The sequence below is a fragment of the Rutidosis leptorrhynchoides genome, chromosome 1 (genome assembly GCF_046630445.1).
Source record: "Rutidosis leptorrhynchoides isolate AG116_Rl617_1_P2 chromosome 1, CSIRO_AGI_Rlap_v1, whole genome shotgun sequence".
Taxonomy (NCBI): Eukaryota; Viridiplantae; Streptophyta; class Magnoliopsida; order Asterales; family Asteraceae; genus Rutidosis; species Rutidosis leptorrhynchoides.
This window is the reverse complement of record NC_092333.1, coordinates 413,263,101-413,282,042: the sequence shown is the minus strand read 5'-3', so window position 1 is coordinate 413,282,042 and position 18,942 is coordinate 413,263,101.

Sequence of the window (18,942 nt, the reverse complement as noted above, 5' to 3'; positions counted from 1 at the left end):
TTTCAAAATAAAACGAGTTTTAAAACATTTCAAAACAACACGAGCTTTAAAATATTTCAAAACAAAATGAGTGTATCACGAGTTTGTAAGATCTAACAAAAAAAAATTATAAAAAATGCCACGTAGGCGAACTGGCATTTGAAATGCCCGGTTTGGAGTGACACATTGCAAACCGGCATTTGAAATGCCGGTTTCCCTATTTTTGTAATTTTTGATTTTGAAAAATCATTTTTGTAATATACCCTATAAATATTACTATTTAAAAAAAAATTCAATGATACATGGGTGTATGTATGTACATCAACTTTTTAATTTTTTTAAAGTTAAACTCGCACACCTTTACCCTAAATTATACCAGTAGTCCTTATTTTTTAAAATTATACCGGTAGTCCTATAATTTGTAAAATGCATATCCATGATCCCAAATCTAACGTCAGTTGATTTGTTTCGTTAAATAAATACATGAGCATTGCACATGATGAGCAATTAGGCAATTTTTTGTATTTGCTATAATTTCTTTTCTTTTTCATTCACTTATAACCATCATCTTCATTCCCTTCTTCTTCATTCACCCCTACAATAAAAAACCTCAACATCAATTCAAATCTAAATCAAAATACAAATTAAAATTCAAATCAAAATCTAAATAAATAAAAATTCACGTTCTCAACAACAATATCCTCAATCATTAAAACACCACTCATCATCATTTGTTACGCATCTATTACTTAGCAATCTAGCACTTGAAGACTTTGAAGAAACTCTACACCAATTACCATTCCAACATCGTCAAGAAATCCCATGTATACCGCCAAGAGCACTTGACATACAAACTCCAACTATGACAACCCGGAAATTTCCGACTAAATTTAAACCTAATTCTTATATGATTTCATTTAACCTCGACTAATTCCGACGATTCACGAACCATTATTTGTAAATAATTATGTATTAATATTAAATTGTTATATTAATATTATTATTATTATTATCACTCATCATTATCATTTACAATTATTATTAGTTTCATTATTAATATTGATATTAAATACTACTAGTGTTATCTTTATTATTATTGTTATTAAATATTATTATTTATATAATTACTAATATCATTACTAACATTATTAGTAATACCATTATTACTAAAATTATTATTATTATAATGGGTGTTATCATTATAATACACCTTATTAATTTTTATCATTAATATAATCATTATTGCTATTACTAAAAATTATCATTTTTATTTAGAATTATTATTATCATTATTCTTATTAAAAGTATATTAGCATCATTATTAGTATTGTTATCTTACAACTTATTATTATTATTATTATTATTATTATTATTATTATTATTATTATTATTATTATTATTATTATTATTATTATTATTATTATTATTATCATTAATGTTATTATTACTATTTGTATTATTATTAACTAATATTAATAATTATTGTTATCTTTATTATTATTATTATTTATTATTATTTATTATTATTATTATTATTATTATTATTATTATTATTATTATTATTATTATTATTATTATTATTATTATTATTATTATCATATTTACAATTATTATTATTAATATATTTAATAATAATATCAATAAAAATAAAAATAAAATAAAATAAAGAAGTCAAAAACAAGGTACTGAGCTGTTATATTTTTTATAATCATATCTGCTTTCCATTTTTATTATTTATTTTATCTGCTTTTAAATTTTATATATTTAAGTGATCCGTTTTTCTATTTCTCTGATTAATCGTGATATATTTTAATTATGCTACTGGTTTTAATCTTGTCTTATGTTGAATCCATAAACCATTATATATAAACATTCAGTCATTTTATCAATTATCAAAATACAACTGCTTTTGATGAAACTTAATAGAAATATATATATATTTTTTTTCTGCGATACCTCTGTTCTATAAATTTTTTTGCCAAAATTCTCCAAATCCATTTCAAAAACCATTAATGCAGTCTTGTTAGGAATTAATTACTTAAACTATCTGTAAATTTTCAGAATCCAATTCTTGTTATCGAAGTCGAATTTTCAAGTCAAAGTTCAAGTTTAAAAAGTCAAACTTCGTGTTCATCATAAAATTCACTTTTGTTTTAACGTTTCTGTTAAAATTGATGATTCAGATAATTTCTATAAACGATTTGCAACCTATTTCATGTAGGATTCATAAGCTAAAACGTTCTCAATCTCAAAATCATTATTATTATTTTTTTAACCGCGAGCAACAGCAGCAGTTGATTTATATATATATATATATATATATATATATATATATATATATATATATATATATATATATATATATATATATATATATATATATATATATATATATATATATTGTTTTGTTTTGTTTTGTTGTTTGATTTAACTAAACTCAGGTTATTTATAACTTAATTTCAAGTCCTAAATCGATTTTGTAACTCGAAATTATGAATTGGATTTAATCCTGGGTCGACTTGATTATGATGATGAAGAAGAAGAACATTTAAATACAGGATATATATATATATATATATATATATATATATATATATATATATATATATATATATATATATATATATATATATATATATATATATATATATATATATATATATATAATATAATTAAAACACATATTAAACCAGAAAAACAAGTTAGACTATTTGGTTTGGGCGAGTGTCAGGTGAGCAGGAGGTCGTGGGTTCGAGTCCCGTCTTGGGCATTTATGTTTTTTTGAAGAGCTCCTAAGGTAGTTTTCTTATTATTATTATTATTATTATTATTATTATTATTATTATTATTATTATTATTATTATTATTATTATTATTATTATTATTATTATTATTATTATTAGAATTATTATTAAGTTACTACTATTATTATCATTAAGTGTTATAATTATTAATTACAAAAAGTATTAATTATCATTTAACACGATTATAATTATAATTAAGACTATTATTATTATTGTTACTACAAATATCATTATTATTTACGTATTACCACTTAGTATTATTATTATTATTATTATTACTAATATTATTATTATCCTTTTACGAATATTAATATTATTTTTAATTTATGAGTATTAATAATTATCAAAATTATTATTTTTATCATTATTACTAAAATCAAAAACTATTGTTATTATCATTATTATAAGTATTATTATTAAAAGTATCATTATTATTAAAATTTTAATTATTATTATTGTTGTTATTATTATCAAAATTATCATTTTTATTAAAGTTATCATTTTTATCATTGTTATTATTATTAAAAATACTTTATCAAATAAATACTTATATATAGAATATATATAAATATATATATAGAAATATATAACAATTGAAATAATATATTAACTTATTCGATTACGAGTATATGTGTTAATATATATACTTGATATAGGTTCGTGAATCCGAGGTCAACTCTGCACTTGTTCAGTGCCGCTCATATGCATATTTACTACAAACTATCGTATCGTATAGTGAGTTTTTATAGCTCCCTTTTTATATATATATTTTTGGGCTGAGAATACATGCAATGTTTTATATCTGTTTTACAAAATAGATACAAGTACTAAACTTAATTCTACTTGGGTTAGAATCACAAATATTCCCTTAGCTTGGTAACTTAATCTATTGGTCTCTGTACCATAGGCGCGAATCCTATTGATAGATCTATCGGGTTTGACAACCCCATCTGGGCTAGTCGTACTAGCAGTCAACGGATGTTTAGTACTTCGAGGGTATTTATGGCACTTGATTCGGTGCTCTATAGACATCAGGGGTATTCATTATTATATTATTATCGTTAAGGCTGTTACCAGGTGCCCATGGTTGTAGAATCTTTTTATTACACTGCGGTGTAAGGATATTTATAGAAATTGAAATCTTGTGATCTATTACTATTATCAAAATCATTAATTATGACAAATCTATGAACTCACTCAACCTCGTGTTGACTTTTTAAGCATGTTTATTCTCAGGTACTTTTTGCTTCCGCTGTAAAACTTTGCTGTTACATAGAAGTCAAGCCAAGCACTGGGACCAGAGTTAACATCGCCGTTAATGGTTTTTGACGGGGTGTTACAGTTGGTATCAGAGCTTTGGTCTTAGGGAACTAGAATTTGCATTAGTGTGTCTAACCGGTAGTTGTTAGGATGCATTAGTGCGTCTGGACTTTGATCGCACGTGTTTATTTTAAATTTTACTTATCATTTCTTGCCGGAAAATTTCAAAAGTCAATTATCTATATGATTGAATGGTTTCGCCTCGATAAGCAAACTTGTTATTATGAGTCTCAAAATTTTGAAGGGTTTTATGAAGTCATTTTATGTGACTAAATTATATTCTAATATTCCTATATTATCTATTAAATAAAAAGGTGTGACTATGTGTTTGTACGTTCCTACGTATAACGTTTTTATTCGATGAATCGTCTCGGTTTCCAAACCAACGATTAGACTTTCGAGATTTCCAAATCCGAATTATTTTAATACGATATTCCGATGTCGTATGAGTTAATAAAATATTCCTATATTTTATTTCTTGAATTATTATTCTTCCCGCGTATTTAATTTGCGTAGCGATATTTTTCTCGGATCGCGCTCGTTTAATTGTTCGGGCCAATTTATAAAATCAAATTTTGATGAGTGGGCCATCTAGGCCATGTTGGCTAAAATTTCATGGATAACCCAGATTTATAGGGTGCATTAAAGTCTAGTCTACAGCCTGACCTTTAGCTTTAGAACATTATTACTTGCATCACATATATGCATATCTTTTATTCTGTCACTCCAGGAGAAACTCCCATTGTGATTCACAATATACTATAACTCAATGGAGCGTGTTGGACCCGTTGCTTATCGTCTGGATCTTTTGAATCAATTGAGCTCAGTTCATTCTACCTTTCATGTATCGAATTTGAAGAAGTGTCTTGCTGAACCGGAGCATGTCATACCATTGGAAGAACTTACAATTGATGACAAACTCCACTTCGTGGAAGAGCCTGTCGAAATTATGGACCGTGAGGTCAAAACTTTGAAACATAATAGGATCCCGATCGTCCGAGTCCGATGGAATGCCAAACGAGGACCAGAGTTTACCTGGGAACGAGAGGATCAAATGATGCAGAAGTATCCTCACCTTTTCCCAACTCCTCCATCTACCTCAGCTTAAAATTTCGGGACGAAATTTTCTTTAACAGGTGGGTAATGTAACGACCCTGGTTTTTCCAACTTTTATTATTAATATTTATTATTAATACTTGCGCTTTAATAAATGTATTTTTATACATCTACTTGTTGTCGTAATTGACTTTACATGTCCCGACTCGTCTTTGTGACACACGTACTTTTCACGAATAATATTTTAAATATTATTTACGTTCATGATTAATTATTATTAATCATTTTTAATTAACTAATGCAAGTAGTTAATTACTTGGGCTTTATTTATTTAATTGTTGCATACTTACTTGGACTTGGGTTTTTATTAATGTACATGGACTTGGAAGCTCACCCTACTTTCTTAATGGAGTAGTTGTAAGCCCACTCTTATGTTAATGACTTTGAAAGGACCCGTTCATATACATTATAAACGATTCACAATAGTTGATTACGTCGCGAGGTATTTTGACCTCTATATGATACATTTTACAAACATTGCATTTGTTTTTAAAAGACAAACTTTCTTTACAATGAAAGTTGACGAAATGCACACCATTTCATAATACATCCAACTATAATTGACATAATAATAATCTTGATGAACTCAATGACTCGAATGCAACGTCTTTCAAAATATGCCATGAATGACTCCAAGTAATATCCTTAAAATGAGCTAATGCACAGCGGAAGATTTCTTTAATACCTGAGAATAAACATGCTTTAAAGTGTCAACCAAAAGGTTGGTGAGTTCATAGGTTTATCATAATAATCATTTCAATATATTAATAGACCACAAGATTTCCGTTTATAAATATATGTACACTCGCAAGTGTATAAAAGTATTCTATAAGTTGTAGGCACCCGGTAACAAGCCTTAACGTTCATGTTTTACCCTCTGAAGTACATCAGATCAGGTGTGTTTAAAATAACCTCGAAGTACTAAAGCATCCCATAGTCAGGATGGGGTTTGTCAGGCCCAATAGATCTATCTTTAGGATTCGCGCCTACCGTACATAGACAAGTAGTTTAATGTTACCAAGCTAAGGGTATATTTCTGGTTTAAACCCACGTAGAATTAGTTTTAGTACTTGTGACTATTTCGTAAAACATTTATAAAAACAGCGCATGTATTCTCAGTCCTAAAAATATATATAAAAGGGAGCAAATGAAACTCACCATACTGTATTTCGTAGTAAAAATACATATAACGTCATTTAACAAGTGCATGGTTGGCCTCGGATTCACGAACCTATATTAATTATATATATTTATATGTTGGTCAATATTTGTCTAACAATTTTTGGTCAAGTCATAGTGTACCACAATCCTAATGCTCGAGACTAATATGCAAAAGTCAACTTGACCCAAAATGACTTCTAAAATTTATACGTGTTTATTATATAACTTAGCTATAGTCGTTTTATATATTTAAATATATTTATTAGATTTTATAATAATAAAAGTCATTTATTAATAAAAATTTATATTAACGTTTATATATGATAAAATATACTTTTATATATCTTAAGTAGTAAAATTTATAAAGTTCACTTAATATCATAAAACTATAGTGGTAAGTATTACTAATGTAATTATATTACGCGTGGTGAAAAATATCTTTGTATCCCCTATTTATTTGATAAAATAATATTGATCATAATAATAATAAGTAAAAGTTGTATTATTTTGTAATAATAATTATTATTATTCTATAAAAAAATAACAATATTTATATTTACTAAAAATGTTATTATGATAAAATGATAATACTAACATAATAGTAATAATGATATTTTATAATAACAATGATATTTCTATTAAAATAATAACGACGATAGTAATAATAATCATTTTAACAATAATACTAAAATTCAGTTGACTATAACTTCAAATCCGTTCATCGAAACCATTCGATATCTAAATGAAAAGTTCTTAATTTTTTGCTAGCTTTCCAATGACATGCATATCATATACCCTATCTCAGTAGCATATGTATCTAATTCAGGATTCAACAAACCTATCTAAGGACAATATCGAATGTACAAGCATGCATAATCCTATATACTCGAGCACTAGTCAGGGATACACTATTGATATGTAAAAGTTAAGTTATGAGTGCTCACGTATCAATATTGAGATTCAATATTGCAGGAAAGTACGTAGACGCAACGGAGATGATAAAAACTAGATTGACCTCACGAGCATACCCATGAACCATATGAAATGTCCCGTTCTTATTGATTAAAACGTTCCATATTAATTGATTTCGTTGCGAGGTTTTGACCTCTATATGAGACGTTTTTCAAAGACTGCATTCATTTTTAAAACAAACCATAACCTTTATTTCATAAATAAAGGTTTAAAAAGCTTTACGTAGATTATCAAATAATGATAATCTAAAATATCCTGTTTACACACGACCATTACATAATGGTTTACAATACAAATATGTTACATCGAAATCAGTTTCTTGAATGCAGTTTTTACACAATATCATACAAACATGGACTCCAAATCTTGTCCTTATTTTAGTATGCAACAACGGAAGCTCTTAATATTCACCTGAGAATAAACATGCTTTAAACGTCAACAAAAATGTTGGTGAGTTATAGGTTTAACCTATATATATCAAATCGTAACAATAGACCACAAGATTTCATATTTCAATACACATCCCATACATAGAGATAAAAATCATTCATATGGTGAACACCTGGTAACCGACAATAACAAGATGCATATATAAGAATATCCCCATCATTCCGGGACACCCTTCGGATATGATATAAATTTCGAAGTACTAAAGCATCCGGTACTTTGGATGGGGTTTGTTAGGCCCAATAGATCTATCTTTAGGATTCGCGTCAATTAGGGTGTCTGTTCCCTAATTCTTAGATTACCAGACTTAATAAAAAGGGGCATATTCGATTTCGATAATTCAACCATAGAATGTAGTTTCACGTACTTGTGTCTATTTTGTAAATCATTTATAAAACCTGCATGTATTCTCATCCCAAAAATATTAGATTTTAAAAGTGGGACTATAACTCACTTTCACAGATTTTTACTTCGTCGGGAAGTAAGACTTGGCCACTGGTTGATTCACGAACCTATAACAATATATACATATATATTAAAGTATGTTCAAAATATATTTACAACACTTTTAATATATTTTGATGTTTTAAGTTTATTAAGTCAGCTGTCCTCGTTAGTAACCTACAACTAGTTGTCCACAGTTAGATGTACAGAAATAAATCAATAAATATTATCTTGAATCAATCCACGACCCAGTGTATACGTATCTCAGTATTGATCACAACTCAAACTATATATATTTTGGAATCAACCTCAACCCTGTATAGCTAACTCCAACATTCACATATAGAGTGTCTATGGTTGTTCCGAAATATATATAGATGTGTCGACATGATAGGTCGAAACATTGTATACGTGTCTATGGTATCTCAAGATTACATAATATACAATACAAGTTGATTAAGTTATGGTTGGAATAGATTTGTTACCAATTTTCACGTAGCTAAAATGAGAAAAATTATCCAATCTTGTTTTACCCATAACTTCTTCATTTTAAATCCGTTTTGAATGAATCAAATTGCTATGGTTTCATATTGAACTGTATTTTATGAATCTAAACAGAAAAAGTATAGGTTTATAGTCGGAAAAATAAGTTACAAGTCGTTTTTGTAAAGGTAGTCATTTCAGTCGAAAGAACGACGTCTAGATGACCATTTTAGAAAACATACTTCCACTTTGAGTTTAACCATAATTTTTGGATATAGTTTCATGTTCATAATAAAAATCATTTTCTCAGAATAACAACTTTTAAATCAAAGTTTATCATAGTTTTTAATTAACTAACCCAAAACAGCCCGCGGTGTTACTACGACGGCGTAAATCCAGTTTTACGGTGTTTTTCGTGTTTCCAGGTTTTAAATCATTAAGTTAGCATATCATATAGATATAGAACATGTGTTTAGTTAATTTTAAAAGTCAAGTTAGAAGGATTAACTTTTGTTTGCGAACAAGTTTAGAATTAACTAAACTATGTTCTAGTGATTACGAGTTTAAACCTTCGAATAAGATAGTTTTATATATATGAATCGAATGATGTTATGAACATCATTACTACCTCAAGTTTAGTAGGTAAACCTACTGGAAGTGACAAGAAATGATCTAGCTTCAAAGGATCTTGGATGGCTTGAAAGTTCTTGAAGTAGGATCATGACACAAAAACAAGTTCAAGTAAGATTTTTGCTCGAATTAAGATAGTTTATAGTTATAGAAATTGAATCAAAGTTTGAATATGAATATTACCTTGAATAAGAAAGATAACCTACTGTATATAACAAAGGTTTCTTGATCTTAGATGATTACTTGGAATGGATTAGAAAGCTTGGAAGTAAATTAGTAAACTTGAAGGGATTTTTGAAGTATTCTTGAAGTGTTCTTCCTATGATGATTATAGCTTGATTCTTGAAGTGATTTTTGATGAAGATGATGATTAACTACTGGAAAAATACGTTCATAATAGTGTGGGTGTGTTGAGAGAGAATTAGAAAGAGATTTGGAAGTGAAATGGAGTGAATGATGAGTGTTAATTGGTGAGTGGTGAGTGGGGTTAAAAGGAGTTCTAGTTAGTTGACTAGCTCATGGTAGAAGTTAAAATTGATTAGTCATACATGACATAATCAAGAGTGGAATCCCATGCTAGTTCCTATTGGTATATACCCATAGTAAGTACGTTTTGAAGCTGTGTATAATACGGGTAAGAATACGACTAGAATTCTTGATGAAAGAAAAGAATGGGAAAGTAACTGTAACCATTTTCGTTAAGTATGAGTGTTTTGATATATGTCTTGAAGTCTTCCAAAAGTATTTTAATACATCTAAATACACTACGTGTATATACATTTTAACGGAGTCGTTAAGTCATCGTTAGTCGTTACATGTAAGTGTTGTTTTGAAATCTTTAAGTTAACGATCTCAATTAATATTGTTAACCCATTGTTTATTATATCTAATGAGATGTTAAATTATTATATTATCATGATATTATGATATATTAATATATCTTAATATGATATATATACATTTAAATGTCGTTACAACGATAATCGTTACATATATGTCTCGTTTCGAAATCCTTAAGTTAGTAGTCTTGTTTATATGTATATAACTCATTGTTAATATACTTATGGAGATACTTACTTATCATAATCTCATGTTAACCATATGTATATCCATATATATATCATCATGTCGTTTTTACAAGTTTTAACGTTCGTGAATCGCCGGTCAACTTGGGTGGTCAATTGTCTATATGAAACATATTTCAATTAATCAAGTCTTAACAAGTTTGATTGCTTAACATGTTGAAAACATTTAATCATGTAAATATCAATCTCAATTAATATATATAAACATGGAAAAGTTCGGGTCACTACAGTACCTACCCGTTAAATAAATTTCGTCCCGAAATTTTAAGCTGTTGAAGGTGTTGACGAATCTTCTGGAAATAGATGCGGGTATTTCTTCTTCATCTGATCTTCATGCTCCCAGGTGAACTCGGGTCCTCTACGAGCATTCCATCGAACCTTAACAATTGGTATCTTGTTTTGCTTAAGTCTTTTAACCTCACGATCCATTATTTCGACGGGTTCTTCGATGAATTGGAGTTTTTCATTGATTTGGATTTCATCTAACGGAATAGTGAGATCTTCTTTAGCAAAACATTTCTTCAAATTCGAGACGTGGAAAGTGTTATGTACAGCCGTGAGTTGTTGAGGTAACTCAAGTCGGTAAGCTACTGGTCCGACACGATCAATAATCTTGAATGGTCCAATATACCTTGGATTTAATTTCCCTCGTTTACCAAATCGAACAACGCCTTTCCAAGGTGCAACTTTAAGCATGACCATCTCTCCAATTTCAAATTCTATATCTTTTCTTTTAATGTCAGCGTAGCTCTTTTGTCGACTTTGGGCGGTTTTCAACCGTTGTTGAATTTGGATGATCTTCTCGGTAGTTTCTTGTATAATCTCTGGACCCGTAATCTGTCTATCCCCCACTTCACTCCAACAAATCGGAGACCTGCACTTTCTACCATAAAGTGCTTCAAACGGCGCCATCTCAATGCTTGAATGGTAGCTGTTATTGTAGGAAAATTCTGCTAACGGTAGATGTCGATCCCAACTGTTTCTGAAATCAATAACACATGCTCGTAGCATGTCTTCAAGCGTTTGTATCGTCCTTTCGCTCTGCCCATCAGTTTGTGGATGATAGGCAGTACTCATGTCTAGACGAGTTCCTAATGCTTGCTGTAATGTCTGCCAGAATCTTGAAATAAATCTGCCATCCCTATCAGAGATAATAGAGATTGGTATTCCATGTCTGGAGACGACTTCCTTCAAATACAGTCGTGCTAACTTCTCCATCTTGTCATCTTCTCTTATTGGCAGGAAGTGTGCTGATTTGGTGAGACGATCAACTATTACCCAAATAGTATCAAAACCACTTGCAGTCCTTGGCAATTTAGTGATGAAATCCATGGTAATGTTTTCCCATTTCCATTCTGGGATTTCGGGTTGTTGAAGTAGACCTGATGGTTTCTGATGCTCAGCTTTGACCTTAGAACACGTCAAACATTCTCCTACGTATTTAGCAACATCGGCTTTCATACCCGGCCACCAAAAATGTTTCTTGAGATCCTTGTACATCTTCCCCGTTCCAGGATGTATTGAGTATCTGGTTTTATGAGCTTCTCTAAGTACCATTTCTCTCATATCTCCAAATTTTGGTACCCAAATCCTTTCAGCCCTATACCGGGTTCCGTCTTCCCGAATATTAAGATGCTTCTCCGATCCTTTGGGTATTTCATCCTTTAAATTTCCCTCTTTTAAAACTCCTTGTTGCGCCTCCTTTATTTGAGTAGTAAGGTTATTATGAATCATTATATTCATAGATTTTACTCGAATGGGTTCTCTGTCCTTCCTGCTCAAGGCATCGGCTACCACATTTGCCTTCCCCGGGTGGTAACGAATCTCAAATTCGTAATCATTCAATAATTCAATCCACCTACGTTGCCTCATATTCAGTTGTTTCTGATTAAATATGTGTTGAAGACTTTTGTGGTCGGTATATATAATACTTTTGACCCCATATAAGTAGTGCCTCCAAGTCTTTAATGCAAAAACAACCGCGCCTAATTCCAAATCATGCGTCGTATAATTTTGTTCGTGAATCTTCAATTGTCTAGACGCATAAGCAATCACCTTCGTTCGTTGCATTAATACACAACCGAGACCTTGCTTTGATGCATCACAATAAATCACAAAATCATCATTCCCTTCAGGCAATGACAATATAGGTGCCGTAGTTAGCTTTTTCTTCAATAACTGAAACGCTTTCTCTTGTTCATCATTCCATTCAAATTTCTTCCCTTTATGCGTTAATGCAGTCAAGGGTTTTGCTATTCTGGAAAAGTCTTGGATGAACCTTCTGTAGTAACCAGCTAGTCCTAAAAACTGGCGTATGTGTTTCGGAGTTTTCGGGGTTTCCCACTTTTCAACTGTTTCTATCTTTGCCGGATCCACCTTAATACCTTCTTTGTTCACTATGTGACCGAGGAATTGAACTTCTTCCAACCAAAATTCACACTTTGAAAATTTAGCGTACAATTCTTCCTTCCTCAATACTTCTAACACCTTTCTCAAATGTTCACCGTGTTCCTGGTCATTCTTTGAGTAAATAAGTATGTCATCAATGAAAACAATGACAAACTTGTCAAGGTATGGTCCACACACTCGGTTCATAAGGTCCATGAACACAGCTGGTGCATTAGTTAAACCAAATGGCATGACCATAAACTTGTAATGACCGTAACGTGTTCTGAAAGCAGTCTTTGGAATATCATCTTCTTTCACCCGCATTTGATGATACCCGGAACGTAAGTCAATCTTTGAATAAACAGACGAGCCTTGTAGTTGATCAAATAAGTCATCGATTCTCGGTAGTGGGTAGCGGTTCTTGATGGTAAGTTTGTTCAACTCTCGGTAGTCGATACACAACCTGAATGTACCATCTTTCTTCTTGACAAACAAAACAGGAGCTCCCCACGGTGATGTGCTTGGTCGAATGAAACCACGCTCTAAAAGTTCTTGTAATTGGCTTTGCAGTTCTTTCATCTCGCTGGGTGCGAGTCTGTAAGGAGCACGAGCTATTGGTGCAGCTCCTGGTACAAGATCTATTTGAAATTCAACGGATCGATGTGGGGGTAATCCCGGTAATTCTTTCGGAAATACATCGGGAAATTCTTTTGCAATGGGAACATCATTGATGCTCTTTTCTTCAGTTTGTACTTTCTCGACGTGTGCTAGAACAGCATAGCAACCTTTTCTTATTAGTTTTTGTGCCTTCAAATTACTAATAAGATGTAGCTTCGTGTTGCCCTTTTCTCCGTACACCATTAAGGGTTTTCCTTTTTCTCGTATAATGCGAATTGCATTTTTGTAACAAACGATCTCCGCTTTCACTTCTTTCAACCAGTCCATACCGATTATCACATCAAAACTCCCTAACTCTACTGGTATCAAATCAATCTTAAATGTTTCGCTAACCAGTTTAATTTCTCGATTCCGACATATATTATCTGCTGAAATTAATTTACCATTTGCTAATTCGAGTAAAAATTTACTATCCAAAGGCGTTAATGGACAACTTAATTTAGCACAAAAATCTCTACTCATATAGCTTCTATCCGCACCCGAATCAAATAAAACGTAAGCAGATTTATTGTCAATAAGAAACGTACCCGTAACAAGCTCCGGGTCTTCCTGTGCCTCTACCGCATTAATATTGAAAACTCTTCCACGGCCTTGTCCATTCGTGTTCTCCTGGTTCGGGCAATTTCTAATAATGTGGCCTGGTTTTCCACATTTATAACAAACTACATTGGCATAACTTGCTCCGACACTACTTGCTCCGCCATTACTCGTTCCGACACCATTTGTTCCTTTCGTTCTATTAACCCCTGGTCCATAGACCTCACACTTCGCCGCGCTATGACCATTTCTTTTACACTTGTTGCAAAATTTGGTGCAGAACCCCGAGTGATTCTTTTCACACCTTTGGCATAGCTGCTTCTGATTGTTGTTGTTGTTGTTGCGGTTATTATTGTTGTTGGGATGATTGTTGTAGTTGCTGTTGTTGTTGTTGTTGTTGTTGTTGGGCCGTTTGTTGTAGTTGCGATTGATGTTGCGATTATTGGGATAATTGTTGCGATTATTGTTGTAATTGCTGTTGTTGTTGTATTGGTGATTCTTATCACCGTTTTCCTCCCACTTTCTTTTGACTTGCTTCACATTGGCCTCTTCAGCAGTCTGTTCTTTAATTCTTTCTTCAATCTGGTTCACTAGTTTGTGAGCCATTCTACATGCCTGTTGTATGGAGGCGGGCTCGTGTGAACTTATATCTTCTTGGATTCTTTCCGGTAATCCTTTCACAAACGCGTCGATCTTCTCTTCCTCATCTTCGAATGCTCCCGGACACAATAGGCACAATTCTGTGAATCGTCTTTCATACGTGGTAATATCAAATCCTTGGGTTCGTAACCCTCTAAGTTCTGTCTTGAGCTTATTGACCTCGGTTCTGGGACGGTACTTCTCGTTCATCAAGTGCTTGAATGCTGACCACGGTAGTGCGTACGCATCGTCTTGTCCCACTTGCTCTAGATAGGTATTCCACCATGTTAACGCAGAACCTGTGAAGGTATGCGTAGCGTACTTCACTTTGTCCTCTTCAGTACACTTACTTATGGCAAACACCGATTCGACCTTCTCGGTCCACCGTTTCAATCCGATCGGTCCTTCGGTTCCATCAAATTCCAAAGGTTTGCAGGCAGTGAATTCTTTGTAGGTGCATCCTACACGATTTCCTGTACTGCTAGATCCAAGGTTATTGTTGGTATGTAGCGCAGCCTGTACTGCTGCTATGTTTGAAGCTAGAAAAGTACGGAATTCCTCTTCATTCATATTCACGGTGTGTCGAGTAGTCGGTGCCATTTCCTTCAAAATAGTTAAATGGAACAAGTTAATCATACAGAATATTAAGAGTAGTTAATAGTATTTCGTAGCATAATATGAACTCATTTATAAAAGCTTTTTCTTCATATTAGCATTTTATAAGTTTAAATTCGGGTAGTACCTACCCGTTAAGTTCATACTTAGTAGCTAATATACAATTCAACTACTACAATTCTATATGAAAAACTGATTATAATAATATTTCGCGTTCAAACTTTTACACAATATTTTACAAACTTACAATACCGCTTATTTTACATATAGCATGAAATATAGCACACAATAAATTTGATACAAGATGGTTGTGAAGATAATTCTAGCTAGTACACAAGTCGTTCAGCAAAGGCAATAAAGACACGTAATTCATACGTCCAGAAACAAGTCATGCATTCTGGTTTTACTAGGATTACTTCCCATCCTTGGTCTTGTGGAACATAACCGTTATGGCCGTTGATAAGACAGCGTGTTGTAACGTCGTCAAAGGGACGAGGGTTACGTAATGTCCAACAGTCCCGTAACAATCTAAAAACCTCATTTCTTACCCCAATTACCGACTCCGTCACTTGTGGAAACGTTTTGTTTAATAGTTGTAGCCCGATGTTCTTGTTCTCACTTTGGTGAGAAGCGAACATTACTAATCCGTAAGCATAACATGCTTCTTTATGTTGCATGTTAGCCACTTTTTCTAAATCACGAAGTCCAATATTCGGATATATTGAGTCAAAATAATTTCTTAACCCATTGCGTAAAATAGCATTTGGGTTCCCCGTAATATATGCGTCAAAGTAAACACATCGTAACTTATGGATTTCCCAATGTGATATCCCCCATATTTCGAACGAAAGCCTTTTATAAACCAAGGTATTCTTGGAACGTTCTTCGAATGTCTTACAAACTGATCTCGCCTTAAATAGTTGTGCCGAAGAATTCTGACCAACTCTAGACAAGATTTCATCAATCATGTCTCCGGGTAGGTCTCTTAAAATATTGGGTTGTCTATCCATTTTGTGTTTTTATACTGTAAAATAGACAAGAGTTAGATTCATAAAAAAATACTTATTAATACAAGCAATTTTTTTACATATATCATAAAGCATAAGCACACTATATTACATATATTACACCACACGAATACAACTATCTTATTCCGACTCGCTTGTTTCTTCTTCTTTGGTTTTGGTTCGTTTTCCCAAGTTTCTAGGGATATATGATGTTCCCCTAATACGAGCCGTTATTTTCCACATTGGTTTAGAAAAACCTGGTGGTTTAGAGGTTCCCGGGTCATTGTTACAACTTAAGGACTTCGGGGGTTGACGATACATATAAAGTTCATCGGGGTTGGAATTAGATTTCTCTATTTTTATGCCCTTTCCCTTATTATTTTCTTTTGCCTTTTTAAATTCAGTTGGGGTAATTTCTATAACATCATCGGAATTCTCGTCGGAATCCGATTCATCGGAGAATTGGTAATCCTCCCAATATTTTTCTTCCTTAGCGGAAACACCATTGACCATAATTAACCTTGGTCGGTTGGTTGAGGATTTTCTTTTACTTAATCGTTTTATTATTTCCCCCACCGGTTCTATTTCTTCATCCGGTTCCGATTCTTCTTCTGGTTCCGATTCTTCTTCTGGTTCCGACTCTTCTTCCGGTTCCTCTTCGGGAACTTGTGAATCAGTCCACGAATCATTCCAATTTACATTTGACTCTTCATTATTATTAGGTGAGTCAATGGGACTTGTTCTAGAGGTAGACATCTATCACATAATATCAAACGCGTTAAGAGATTACTATATCACATAATATTCACATGTTAAAAATATATAGTTTCCAACAAAATTTGTTAAGCAATCATTTTTCAAGTAAACACGGTCGAAGTCCAGACTCACTAATGCATCCTAACAAACTCGATAAGACACACTAATGCAAATTTTCTGGTTCTCTAAGACCAACGCTCGGATACCAACTGGAATGTCCCGTTCTTATTGATTAAAAACGTTCCATATTAATTGATTTCGTTGCGAGGTTTTGACCTCTATATGAGACGTTTTTCAAAGACTGCATTCATTTTTAAAACAAACCATAACCTTTATTTCATAAATAAAGGTTTAAAAAGCTTTACGTAGATTATCAAATAATGATAATCTAAAATATCCTGCTTACACACGACCATTACATAATGGTTTACAATACAAATATGTTACATCGAAATCAGTTTCTTGAATGCAGTTTTTACACAATATCATACAAACATGGACTCCAAATCTTGTCCTTATTTTAGTATGCAACAGCGGAAGCTCTTAATATTCACCTGAGAATAAACATGCTTTAAACGTCAACAAAAATGTTGGTGAGTTATAGGTTTAACCTATATATATCAAATCGTAACAATAGACCACAAGATTTCATATTTCAATACACATCCCATACATAGAGATAAAAATCATTCATATGGTGAACACCTGGTAACCGACAATAACAAGATGCATATATAAGAATATCCCCATCATTTCGGGACACCCTTCGGATATGATATAAATTTCGAAGTACTAAAGCATCCGGTACTTTGGATGGGGTTTGTTAGGCCCAATAGATCTATCTTTAGGATTCGCGTCAATTAGGGTGTCTGTTCCCTAATTCTTAGATTACCAGACTTAATAAAAAGGGGCATATTCGATTTCGATAATTCAACCATAGAATGTAGTTTCACGTACTTGTGTCTATTTTGTAAATCATTTATAAAACCTGCATGTATTCTCATCCCAAAAATATTAGATTTTAAAAGTGGGACTATAACTCACTTTCACAGATTTTTACTTCGTCGGGAAGTAAGACTTGGCCACTGGTTGATTCACGAACCTATAACAATATATACATATATATTAAAGTATGTTCAAAATATATTTACAACACTTTTAATATATTTTGATGTTTTAAGTTTATTAAGTCAGCTGTCCTCGTTAGTAACCTACAACTAGTTGTCCACAGTTAGATGTACAGAAATAAATCAATAAATATTATCTTGAATCAATCCACGACCCAGTGTATACGTATCTCAGTATTAATCACAACTCAAACTATATATATTTTGGAATCAACCTCAACCCTGTATAGCTAACTCCAACATTCACATATAGAGTGTCTATGGTTGTTCCGAAATATATATAGATGTGTCGACATGATAGGTCGAAACATTGTATACGTGTCTATGGTATCTCAAGATTACATAATATACAATACAAGTTGATTAAGTTATGGTTGGAATAGATTTGTTACCAATTTTCACGTAGCTAAAATGAGAAAAATTATCCAATCTTGTTTTACCCATAACTTCTTCATTTTAAATCCGTTTTGAATGAATCAAATTGCTATGGTTTCATATTGAACTGTATTTTATGAATCTAAACAGAAAAAGTATAGGTTTATAGTCGGAAAAATAAGTTACAAGTCGTTTTTGTAAAGGTAGTCATTTCAGTCGAAAGAACGACGTCTAGATGACCATTTTAGAAAACATACTTCCACTTTGAGTTTAACCATAATTTTTAGATATAGTTTCATGTTCATAATAAAAATCATTTTCTCAGAATAACAACTTTTAAATCAAAGTTTATCATAGTTTTTAATTAACTAACCCAAAA